A 13,439-nucleotide genomic window follows, 5' to 3' on the forward strand; every position below is an offset into this window, starting at 1 on the left:
CTGAACGTCCGCAGACTGCAGAGGCAATGAAAGCAGCTCACTGGCTAGCGCTGGACTGATGACCAACTTAACAGGGATGTTGTCAGTTAATTTGACGTTAAGCCTGTTGCGGTCCTTATCCCTGCACTTCTTAGGAACATCCGAAGTCGGGAGACCAGAAGACGCCATACCGACGAACTTAGGCCAAACTCCGAAATGCTTGAACAAGATCCTAGCTCTATGGCAAATGGTATGCGGGTTGAAAGAAGCACAGAGAACACAATTAGGGCCGTCGTGCTCAAGGCCCGAACAAGTAATACAACAGGAGTGAAAATCACGGTGCGGAATCTGTTTTCCGCAGGCAAGACAGTTATTAACTTTTTTTGACATTTATTAAAGCAAGAAATGAGGGTCCCCAATGGGGTACTTATCTGAGGATGTCTTCAACTAAACAGTAGGAATACAATAAGAAGGTACTCGGCCGATCGGCACTCGTGCAAAATGCTTCTGCTTCGGGCTCTGCAGCAAGAAAGACTGAGGAAATGGCGTCAGCTGCCTCCCTTTGTACCTGACGTCAGGCTTAAACCGAAGGCAGCCGATGTCATATAGGTTCATAGGTTGGTACTAGGCTATTGGCCCAAGGGCCTATACAAGCCTAGCCATAACAATTCCCTGGCTATTTCTTCCCACACTATTTACTTCCCCGGACGCCTGTCTAGCAGGATGACTGCCGTGTTCCCGGGGGGGGGGGATTCCTTTCTCCCATCCAATCATCAAGGTTCCTTTTGAAGAGGGCCAAAGAGGCGCTCTGCTTGACATGTATGGGCAGTCTATTCCAGAGTCTGGGGAGTCTGTGGGTCAGGAACCTATCCCTCCAGCATGTTTTGTTTATTATGATGACAAGATTTAGATCCCTGGAGCGTGTGGCTCTGAGGGATTGGTATTTCCTTAAGTGTAGCATGTCCAACAGATCTGGGTTTGACATGACCTTGTATGTTAAGCAGAGATCGCCTCGGAGTAGACGATATGCGACAGAGTATAGCTGGAGGTTTCTAAGGCAGTCAGCATAGGGCATCTGCTTTAGGCTTGTGATTCTTTTAGTGAGGTATTTCTGTGGCCTTTCCAGTTGTTGCAGATGTCTTGAGAGGTACATACCAAATGGGGCATTGTATTCTATAATGGGTCTAATGAGGGATGAGTACAGTGGGACAATGACCTCCTTTTTTCTGGATGAAAAGCCCTTATTGATGAGGTGTGCCACACAGAAGGATTTCCTGACTGTTGTGGTGATGTGGTTATTGAAGGTGAGACCACTGTCCACCTGTGTTCCTAAGTCTCATCACAATTTTGGTGTTTAGTGTACTGCCACCTATGTGATAATTCAAGGGTACATGTTTTTTTCCCAAAGGGGATAACTATACATTTCTTGGCATTGAACTCGAGCCCATGGCTCTGGCACCAAGCATCTGTTTCTGTAAGGTCCTTTTGTAGAGTATCCACATCATTTGGGGATTCAATAATGGCTCCCAGTTTGTAGTCATCTGCGAACTTTGTTAGCCAGAGTCCCTTAGTGTTGGCCTGTAATTCAGAGAAGTAGATGCCAAACAAGAGAGGTCCCACGACTGAACCCTGAGGTACTCCACTTGTCACTTGTTTGGAGCTGGATTTAGAGTCAGCTACTTTTATAGTGTGGGTTCTGTCAGTAAGCCAACTGGCAACCCATTGAGTGACGTAGGGATTAATGCCCAGCTTAGTAAGTTTATCAATGATTCCAGAGTGGGGAAATGGTGTCAAAGGCATTGGCGAGGTCCAGATAGGCTGTGTGGACTGCCTTACCCTCGTCCACGGCTCTGGAGACTGATTCAAAGAACTCAATAAGGTTCAGGAGACAAAATCAGCCCTTCACAAACCCAAACTGGGTGGGGTCCAGTGTTTAAGGTTGCCAATGTCTTTGTTTATAAGTTCCATGATAATACGTTCCATGGCCTTGCAGATCAGGCTTGTCAGACTGATGGGGCGGTTGGTCCTGGGATCCAAGGTGGATACCCCCTTGTGGAGTGGGATAACTGTAGCTGTGCGCCACTCAGTGGGCACGAAGCCTGAGGTGAGGGTATGATTAAACATGACACTTAGGTGAGGTGCCATTTCATTTTGTAGTTCATGTAGTACACAGCCGGGGATGTCATCTGGTCCCATGGATGCTGTATTCTTAGCTTTGGAGAGTGTGTTTTTTTACCTGTGTGGCCATTATTACCACAATCTGGCAATCTTCCAGTATTGAGATGGGCTATTTAGGGGGTGAGAGGGGGGTGAAGTTGGCACTGAATCGATCTGCCAGGATATTGGCAATATCCTCGGGATCAGTATATTTAATGCCATTCTGTTGTAGCTCAGAGCAGATCTGAGCATTGCCATTTAGATTCTTGACATAGTTATAGAATGCCTTGTGGTTGTCTTTGGAATCTTTGGCAATTTTATTTTCGTAACTAGCTTTGGAGGATTTTATGAGGGATCTAAGCTTCTTACTGAGGCTGGTAAGGGAGTTTTTTCCATCCTGGGATTTTCCCCTTTTCTGCAACAGTTTTTTCCTTTTGTTGCAAAGTTTGTTAATGGCAGGGGACCACCAGATTGGCTTCCTTTTTTGGAAGAGAGCATCTTGGTTCTATTTGGGATGACATGATTCATGCATGAGTGGATGTGCTCATACAGTGCCTTGGTGTAGGACTTAGCAGTCGAACTTTCAGTTCCCGTCTGCATGGGTGTCATGAAGTTTGTAACTTCTGACTTCAGTAGCATGAAGTTGGCCTTGGAGAAGTTTTTTATGGAGGTTTCCTTACTTGGGGGTGGGGGTGGGATGTTAAGGGCGATTAGCTTATGGTCTGACCTGACCAACGAGGGGGTGACCATAGGTATGGAGCATCGATTTCCCATGTTGGTAACGACCAGGTCTAGGATATTGGAACCCCTGGTAGGACTATGGATTAGTTGATCCAGGGCATTGGAATTTATGAATTCCAAGAACCATTGGGCAAAGGTGTTGGTGCCAAGGACTTTGGTATTCTGGCTGACTGGGCTTCCTGGAGCCAGATAACCCATTTTGTAAGGACTGCAACAGTGAAACATGATGAACATAAACTGCAGCTGCCATAAGGCCCAGAACTGAAAATCAGAACTGCATGAGGGTTCTAATGATAAAGGATTCAAACAGAATTTTGAAGGGAGGACAGTATACTTGGGGGAGAGACATCTGACGTAAAGTTGTGTCCAAGTGGTATCTAATGGAAGTAATTTGTTGTGAAAACTGAAGCTGTGACTTTTGATAGTTTACAGATATAACTAAGGATGGGCAGAGCTGTAAAAATCAGTCTCTGATTGTATCGACTCTGTCTGAGCATGGGAATGCAGGGATCCCTTTTTGGCCGCAGGTGGGCTGTGAATACTGCTATGCATTTGGTATCATGGGGAGGGGGGGGTGAGACCGAAGGGCATGTCTTTCATCTGATAATGCTCAACCCCTACTCAAAAGTATAGAAGTCTCCTGGATTCCTTTGCAATTTTTTTTTTTTATTTTGAAGTATGTGCCCTGGAGGTCTCTAAAGTGCATCCAGTTATTTGCCTTAAGGCAGGACAAAATCATGGACATAGTAACCATTCTGAATGGGGTATTCTTTACAAACAGGTTTGGGCCACTGATGTTCAGAATTGCTGCAAGATCCTAGTTCTTCTTTGGAGTCAAACAGACTCCTGACTCTCCGATCTGGTGGGAACTCCTGGATGGCCCTTTTCTGAAGAATGATAGACACCTTCTAAAGTGCCACTCCCATTTGGTGGGATGGAACACTGGGTAACAGAAGCTTTTATAGTGATGGTCTTTGGAAACATGGTATGGTATAGCCAATGGATACAATTTCTCACACTCATGGGTCCTGCATGATAGGTATTCACACACAGAGGTGACGAGATAATCACCTCCTGATTGCCTCCAGAGATGGAGTCAGGCAAGCCTTCAGAGGTACTGGTTTAGCCTTAATGAGAAGGACTGTCTGTACCCTTGGATTTGCAAACCTCTTTGACTGTATGGTAGATGTACATTAAAAAGGGGCCACCTCTGCCATGACCGCTCCTACCATAGGAGGAATCAAAGGGTTGATGCTTGGATCGCCTGAATTGCAGGGACTTGGAACTCATTGAATTTCTACTGAATGATCTTGGACGCTTCTCAAATATAATTCCTATGGCAGACAGTATCTTCCCTTCTCGGTCACACCTCAATAGCTTTTCTGTGTTCGCCCACAGAGAGCAGTTGTAAAGGATATATTAAACTGTAAATCACACAGGTAGAGCCAGGCATGACATTGCAGAGTTCTACCACTACCTGCTGCTCCATCGGTTGCACTCTAATACAGACACATTCATGATGTTGAGCAGATTTTTAGGCATGGTGGTCAGCAGTTGTCTAGGGGACTCCCAAGTCATAGGCTGACCCCAAAGTACATATAACTTCTTTGAATCTGTTCATGCGTGTTAATTAAATGCCCTTAGGGCAAAAGGGCCTGAGGCATTGTCAAGCTTACCCATCCCATTGTCCTAGATTCCCTGCTCAGTGGGTGGACAACAGACAACTAATCCGCAAGTTCTTTTTGGTGGCCACTACATGAGTCCAGAGCATCTATAGACCAAAACTACCTGTCCTTGTGGGAGAAAGCAAGACTGAGTTTTGTTGGACAGCTTCCACTGTATCATGTTCCTGCCTTGCCCTTCTGGCAAACAAATCTAGAAGACTGAGCGGATCACTGATGAGGTAAAAGGGGTAGAGCTGTATGCTTCAAAGAGCAGTTCCTCATCCTGAAAGGGTGGGATCAGATGGCTAAGATTCCCTCTGCTCCACTACTTCCAGATCTTCAACAAATGTGAGGTCTTCAGAAGGGGAATAGGGTGGAAACCCCTTTCATTTAAGTCAGTACTGGACACAGTGGACTCCAAAGGGGAGCTTAGAGGTCTGCTTTTAAAGGTTCTCTTCCTAGCAATCTCTGGCTGTGACTAGTCAGTGTCCACAGAAGAGTCTGACTGGAGTGACTGCATATCTACAAAGGATACTGCTCTGCTTTGTCCCTGGGAGCCTTGATGAATGTGTTGAAGAGCTGACTGACAGGCATCAAAGGATGCAACCACTAACGATGGAAGTTGTCAGCAGTCTGGAATGGGAGGCGATTATCATCGTCTCCATAACATCAAAGGAGGAGGGTCTCATTCCTCTGAACGGACTCATCTGCTGCCAAAGCAGATGTGGGTGGTATTGAGAGAAGCCTAGATAAAGAGGACCCAGACAGCCTCAAGATGGAAATCGGTACAGTTGGTTTGAACACCGAAGGCCGTAACACCAAGAATTGTTCCAACTGAGTTGTTCCCGAATACTAGGCTGAAGATTCAATGGCAAATGATGGGGTCAGAGACTCGCTCAATATCAAAAGGGGTGGGAGTCAATTGTACTGAATGAGAAATTGTCGACACTGAAACAGGGAAAACAGACAGTGCTGAAGTGACAGAACTTGGGTGGAAAAACAAGCTCAGAGACTGCTAATGCAAAAGATAGTACAGGAGATGGAGCCAACCTGATATGCCTTTGTAACACAAGGATGGGATGATGTCCAGTTCCATCTGTGTCTTCAGAAAGCTCATCACTGGTTCATAAACTGCTTTAGATGTGCTTCTGACTGAGCTCATAGATTTCAAAGAAGTTGGAGGGTATGTACTGCATGAAATGGGACAATTCCCTTTCTGAAACAGCGCCTGCTAACCAATCTGGAAGGAGACTTATCCTTTAAGTATGGTCTCTACAAGAGATTTCTGCCACAGTGCTGTGGAGGGGGAAGACTCTCCTGATCACTTTAGAAGGGGAGGAGGGAACCTTGTTAACTTTTTGCTCTTCATAGCTTCCCTGTAGATATCTTTACTTTTTTTTTTCTCAGACTTGTCTGCCTGCTCTGAAGGAGATCTTTGATACGTTTATTTTTCCTGTGTGCTAAAGAGCACAGATCAAAAACTTGGCAGACAAAGTAAAAGGTTTTAGATGCTCCAGGCCTAAACGGACCACACACACATTGTGTGCATCCTGTGGTGGAAGCTCATGCAAATAATTGACGCACTTCTTAAAAGTCTTATCCATAATAAACTGCAGAAAAACACTGCAGCTATATCAACAGGACAACTATTAAAACTAGAGTACCACTAAAAAGTAAGCCAGCTGCTTTAACATCAAGAAGCTGAGGCACTTTAAACACGAAATTCTAGATATCTAACACTAAGAACAAACTAACTGTAAACCATCAACAGTAGCAAAAATGCTACATGACACTTCATAAGGGAAGAAGATAATAAGCACTTATCTGCTGACCAAGGATCAAGGTCTAGTCACAATGGCAGCATATAAGATCTGAAGAAGCTCACAGGGGACTATGGGAACATCTATAGGAGTTTGGGGTCCAAAAGCAGCAGCAAAAGGCTGGATCAGATCAGAGGAGCAACTCTGTACCCCAGATGTAACAATGGAAGGATTGATGAAATAGAATTTCAAGTCAAAGTCCAGGAGTTCTATAACAGTTCTGTGCAGAAGCCTAAAGGCATTTTGAGTACTTAAGAACAGGCCACAATGAAATATGTAAAGGAGCTACTTATGAACACATTTTCCGTGATTTTGAAGTGAGGACAGAGAAGTGAAACACACTCATTTAATGAAGACGACTTACCATCTTTGTGAAGGACATGTTCTCAGCAATCAAGAGATTCGATCTTTGAGCTACAGTTGATGACAGAGTGTGGTGGGTAGGTGGGTGTGTGCACCAGTTGCAGCTTTAAGGAATTCAAGCAGAAGCCTGTCATGAGTTACCATGCCAAAGTTTTTTTTTTTAAACGTCTGACTACCTCAAAGTAATGTACTTCAATATATGGCAAATCAAGCCTTGATGCAAGGCCAAGTACTGTCAATGCGGTATGTTGAATTTTAACATATGAGCTTCTGCCTAGAATCATGAAATTGACAAGGAGATGGTCAGCAACCAATTTATCATCCAGTCTGGAGAAAAGGTAACAAAGGTCTTCAAAAAAAGGGGCTGGAAAAATGAATAATGGAAAAGTGGTTTTCTTTTTTTAAAGAAGCGCTTGATATTCTGTTTTTAGGTTTCTATTAACTGTTTACTCTGCAAGACTACATTCTTAACATGGTTTCAAACAATAACATTTATTTTCATCATCTACTTTAGCTTGGTTTTGTAAAAACAGCTCCACACCTGATCTGTGATTCATCAATGGCCTTGATAACTCGACACATCTAAGACGCATTAAGAACTAAACACATTTTTAATGTGAATAAATACACAGCTGTTCTGTTTTCTCCTTTTGTGGAAGCTTAGAAACATACGTCCAGCCATCTGAACTAAGCCTAAAGCATAGGAATAATTACCTATGTTGAAGTGTCTGATATACATGAAAATCACTTCCAACTTTTGCATGTGACAGGATCAATCCCCTCTTCTTCTACTCAGGACAGAGTTTCAAGCTCATCTTACACAATTTACTGCTATAAGAAGCGTTTCTAATATAAAAAAAAAATAGGCATGCAGATTGCCCAACCTAAAAATATTGAAAGATCTGTTCAATTATCTACTTAAACCATGACAGGCATGGCCTTTACACCAACATGACTTTAGAAATCACTATAATCACCACAGTGATTATACGGCATGTGGTACAGCAGTATCCTAAAATGTGCAGATGGTAACTACTGAAAAATACTCTCCGTTCTGAACATGAATATTGGAAGCAAAGGATGGACTAGTATGCTAACTTGTCAAGCCCCAAAACATTGCACAAGCCAAGAACATACTAAAGACAAGCCTCTAGGCAGTGTTGTAAACTCTCTAGCCTAATATGGTAAAAGTGAGCCTGGGGATTCTGCACCATCTTGTGAAAGAAAATTTTTAGCTATGGAAATGCATCATAGTTTTGAAAAGTAACAGGTTAAATAGACTAAATAAAAAAACGTCAAACCCTGAAAGGATGACAGCCAGTTTGGAAACTAATAGCCTGAAGTTTTTATAAGATAATGAATAGAGAAGCTGAAAATCTCCAACTTTACAGTGTTGACCTCAACCATTTAGTATCACCAATTTATAACATAGCATACCACCCTAAAACTAGTGTTTGATAATTCATAGGTAATCAGAACACAACACGATACCCGAGAGAGACAGAAGGAATGAACACATGGAGAAATGAAACGTATTGCTGAAAACCTCTTGGTCTTTTTGGTATTACACTGCTGCCAAGTAGAAATGCATCAACACAGTGCCTCAAATGGCTATGACTTTTTCTGTTAAGCAGGTAAGTCCACTGGACACATACCTTTTCAGAGATAACTCAGGAGTACTGTCTGGTTAAGTGACTTGCACAATGTTGCACAGTAGGCAAACACAGGCTGGGGTAATCAAACTCTGTACTACAGGAAGTACCTGATTAACAGTGCATAGCTTTAACCCTCTGTATTAATTGCCAAATAACAGCAAGGTTTACTCATACCCCTCTACTTCTCCACAAAAATGGTATATGACTCGAGCTATGCACAAGCTTTCGATTACTCAAGGATAATGCACACTAACCAAACAAAGCATAGCAGAGAAGTGAGGAATCGAAGAGCACACCAGAGGATATTATGGTCAGGCACAAACACACTGCAAGCATAAAGCAAAAAGGACAAGAGTCACAAGTAGTAGCTTTATAAGTAGAATACAACAAAACATTTCAAAAACAGAATCTGGTCAATACATTTTCCAAACTATCTTCTAAGGGAGAAAGGAATTTTTTTATCATTAAACACAAGAGTTCCATAAAGAATAAACTTGCAAAAACACAGCTGTTAAACATTTAAAGCAAAATTTGTTTGTACAAATACATATTATTTCTATTATTAAATCACAAACTAAACTATTCACATTTGTCACTAAATGACTGAGTACCTAAATTGCCAACACTTTGTTAACCTTAGACAGTGTAAGAACTAATGCACACAACAGTTAAGTATAGTTTGTCACAGTTTTGCTGAAAAATGACAAGTTCTCTTAAGCCTCTAGCTTCAAAAGACTTGTTCAGAGAAAGCCTACCATATACAAGGCATCTTCCGAGTTGTGATAGTGTAGATTTACACGGTCAAGTCAGAGTCCAGCTGCTTCCACATGGGATGGAGGTAATCCAATAAAGCAAACACATCATTTTAGTCTGGGCAGCTTAACGCCTTTTTTCAGAAAGCTCGAATGATTTTTCAAAAACTTATTACACCCATTTCACAGATTAGACTTGTGACTTCCATTCAAAAGCAATATAAAACGTAGCTACAATTATGAGTTACAGTAACCACAATCTTTATTAGCTAGACAGTCCTGAAAGGGATAAAAAGTCACCAAGAATCAAATCTCAGGATTTAGTGGAATAGAGATAATGTTGTACCACAAGTACTAATACTTTAACCTCTCACCATATAGGCAAGACTTCTGGGCAACTCCAGAATACACAGAACTCAGCAACTATGATCCCCACAAACAGTTTGAGCAGTCTCCTGAGGTGGACAGGCTCTGTTTAAACATTCAGGATGGTGTCTAGTAGCCATTAAGAACTGTTCTCACGTAGTGGGCCTAAAGTCTAGGGGTAAAAGAAACCGGTTTCAAAGCCTTCCTGTAATGAATGAAAGGATTCCCCTTATCACAGTTAAAAATGGCAGAACTTGTCTGTGGGTTAGAGCTGTTGCTTAAAGTTAGAAGTAGGAGGATTTATATTCCTTAGTTTGTTTCTCAAATATTTGTTTTTATTTTCAATTAAAATAACATTTACATAATATTTTTAAATATCATTTTAAACTATATACAATATTTACAATAGCCTGACTTTCAATTATATACACTGTATGTTATTAAATATAGAATTAACAGATCAGTTATCAGAGATACAATATTGATTACTGCAGACTGTCCAACAAAGATATAACTTCTTCCCAGGATTATTTACCAATGGCCTGGGATAGATTCGTAGTTCTTCGATTTTTATTTCCATCAATGCAGTTGTCTTCAGTAAAGTGTAGAATTCTTCCAAGGTTGGGGGTGTATTTGAATTCCACCTTCTGGTTACGCATTTCCTAGATATGGCAAGTATTATCCATAACAAATACATAGTTGTCTTATTCAGGTAGGGACCTTCATTTACATTTAGAATTATCAATACTTTAGTTAAGGTAAAGGATTCATTAAATAAAGCTTGTAAAAAATGATTGATTCCATTCCAATATGATTTAATTTTATTACATTCATAAAAAATATGAATCCAGTCTGCTTTATTTGACTTTTCACACCTCCAGTAAAAACCATTTGTAGTAGTACTGATCTATTTAATTCTTTCTGGTGGTAAAAATGCTCTATGTAAGTATTTCCAGTTAAATATTTCCAGTACTGTGTGTTAGAGGTGTAATTAACTGATAGTAAGATGTTAGTTTTAATTTCTTCTGTTAACTACAATGACTGACCTTTTGTTAAGAACTGCCAGTATGATGGTTTGGGAATTGTTTTATATGTTATTAACTCTTTATATAGATTTGAAATGGAATTTTTCTTTTCACAACTATTATATATAAATTCATACAGAAAACTTATTAGACTTAGAATATCTTTAAATGAAGAATTATTAAAAGCCGAAAGATACATTAATCTGCATAAATCTTGAGTGTACATTAGAATGCTTTGTAAGGTTACCCAGTCCTGTGTTGGAATATTGTAAGCAGTTTTATCATATGCATATCTAAAACATTTAATTTATTTATACATTGAAACCAGCATAAGGATTCTTTTTTTCCCAGGAGGTTATTGTTTCCCTATATATTTTCTGAGGAAAGTTCTTCGTGATGGTAAATGGGGTTAAAAGGTCAAACCAAAGTTTTAGATCTATGTTTGCATTGATAAGTTTCCTAAAGGAATTGATGTAATGATTAATCAGTGTTGTTTTCGAAGGTTTTGTTATATTATATTGTATACTTATGCATAGTATGTACCAGGGTTTGTTTGATTTGTCTACTATTAAAAGTTTTTTTAACAGATTAAATTCATTTGTTAATATAGCCGTTAATTCTTTTCAGTTGGCAAAATAATTTGGGTTTATCCAGTCTATTGTAGTTTTAAGCACAGATTCTTTTATATATGTTTCTATATCTGGGAAGTTCAATCCTCCTTGTTTCCAGGGTCTAATGTGATGAGTTAGAGCAACTCTATTCTTTTTGGGATACCATAAAAATTTTATTAAACATGAGTTTATTTCTTTAAGAATGCATCTTTCAGGAATTAACTGTATTGCTAATGCTACATATAGTATTTTTGGCAATAAGACCATTTTTATTAATTGCAATCCATCTTCAAAAGTTAATATAATTTTGTTCTACTTTTCTATTTTTTTGTTTCAATAATGTTTTTATAATTCATTAATATTGTTTTGTTTATATTTTTGCATAACACTTCCTAAATTTAGCGCAAGTTCTTGTTTTCCTATGGTGGATTTATCTTTAACTTGTAGTTATTTTTTCTTATTTAAAAATAGAAATTTTGATTTTGATCTATTAAAGTGTAGACCAATACAGTGTAGATAGATCTTATAAAATGTCTCCATTACTTCTTCTAGCTCTCCAAATGACTCTCTGGAGTTTGATAGGGCTAATAAAATGTTGTTGCATCTTTCGGTTTTTCCCGGTTAGGGGTCGCCACAGCGGAACTCCGGTCCGCTAATGATTGGTAGTTGATTTTTATGTACCGAGTTACCAGCCCTGACGCACAACCTTCAACAAAGGTATGCCCATTCACGCATGTCTCCATGCAGAAGAAGCTCTAGCTGAGAATCGAACCGGACAGTGGTCTTATTGTGAGAAGACAATGCTACCGCAGCACCACCACCGCGGGTGATAGGGCTAATAAAATATCATCAGCAAAAAGCATTATTTTAGATATGTACTGGTCATAGACTTCTGTTTCTTTTATTCTTGGATTATTGCATATTATTTCTGCAAGTATTTCTATAGCCAAATAAAATATGAGAAGGAGGGCATCCTTGTTTAGTACCTTTTGTTATATGGATAGATTCTGAGGTGAAATGACCTAATTTAAGGTAGGCTAAGTTATTAATATATATGTTTTTAGTAATAAGATGAAGGGAGGAGGAAATTCAAATAATGCTAAGGTTTTAAATAGATATTCCCAGTTGAGGGAATCAAAGGCTTTTTCTATGTCTAATCCTATTACAAGTGTTTCTCTATTTTCTTTATTCACATAATCTATAAGAGTAAGTATCCTTTTAATATTATCACGTGTGTGCCTGTTATATAAAATTATTAATGGTCTTTGAAAGTGGGATTTTCATTCTGTTAGCTAGTATTCACATGAATATTTTGTAACCATTATTCAGTAATGATATAGGTCTGTATGAGGTGCAAAGGTCTGAAAGTTTATCATCTTTTAGAATTGGTGTTATGAGAGAATATTTCCATGAGGGTGGTATTCATACCTCTCAACCATATCGAGTTCCTCGGTATTTACCGGTTTTGAGGGCAAAATAATGGGGTGCCACAAATTCCCGAGTGGCCCCTTTAATTCTCGATTTTATTTATTCGTTTAGTTTTTTTTTTTTTTTTTTTTTTTTTTTGTATTATGACTTTAAATTTATGTTTGACAGCACCAGGCATCACCAGCCTACAAAGTGTGTGTGATGACATCAGCTACTGCCTGTTCTCACAGATTTAGTTTGAACTGTTTCGGAGGGGAATGCGTGCAGTCAGGCTCCAGGAGGTAAGAAAAGAAGAAATGTGTAAACCTCCATTCAGATTCCTCCTCCATTAGCTCTGTTGTGTTTGCTAGATGACTACTCACTCCATTTAGTTGCTGGATGACTACTCACTCCATTTAGAATGAACTATTAAGTCCGCTCGGCTCGCTCCATTCAGAATGAACCATTTATTAAATCCACGGACTGTGTAAAGTCTATTTTTGAACAAACTCAGAATTATTGCTGCCTGCTGCTGCTGTGTATTTGTTTGGGCTGCTGTACTATTTAATTTATCCTGCCTGCTGCTATGTGTATTTATATGGGCCGGCTGTGTGTACTTATTTAATTTATCCTGCTGCATGCAATGCACCATTCAAAGTCCAGTGTTTTATCTTTCTGTTCCATGAGCACAAGTCTTTGCTGGGCTGCTACTGTGTATTTATTTGGATTGCTCTGTTTGAACAAACTAGGAAGTAACTTTGCTGGGCTGATGTGTCATGTATTTTATTCTGCAAGTCTTTGTTGGGCATTTTAGTCCCACAATGCTGTGTGTATTTACTTAATTTATCTGCTCCGTTTGAAGTCCGGTGACGTGTGTGTGTTTACTTAACTAAGTGCTC

The 13,439-nt window shown here is 39.8% G+C and overlaps 1 protein-coding gene across 1 annotated transcript in view; it reads right to left on the reverse strand.

The window, feature by feature from the left end:
• TDRD9 (tudor domain containing 9) overlaps positions 1–13,439 on the reverse strand; it is a 2,841,455-nt gene that overhangs the window by 2,373,725 nt on the left and 454,291 nt on the right. The gene's annotated exons all lie outside the window — the stretch shown is intronic.

This window comes from Protopterus annectens, chromosome 6.part0 (assembly GCF_019279795.1).
Source record: "Protopterus annectens isolate FY-2018-M chromosome 6.part0, PAN1.0, whole genome shotgun sequence".
Lineage (NCBI taxonomy): Eukaryota > Metazoa > Chordata > Ceratodontiformes > Protopteridae > Protopterus > Protopterus annectens.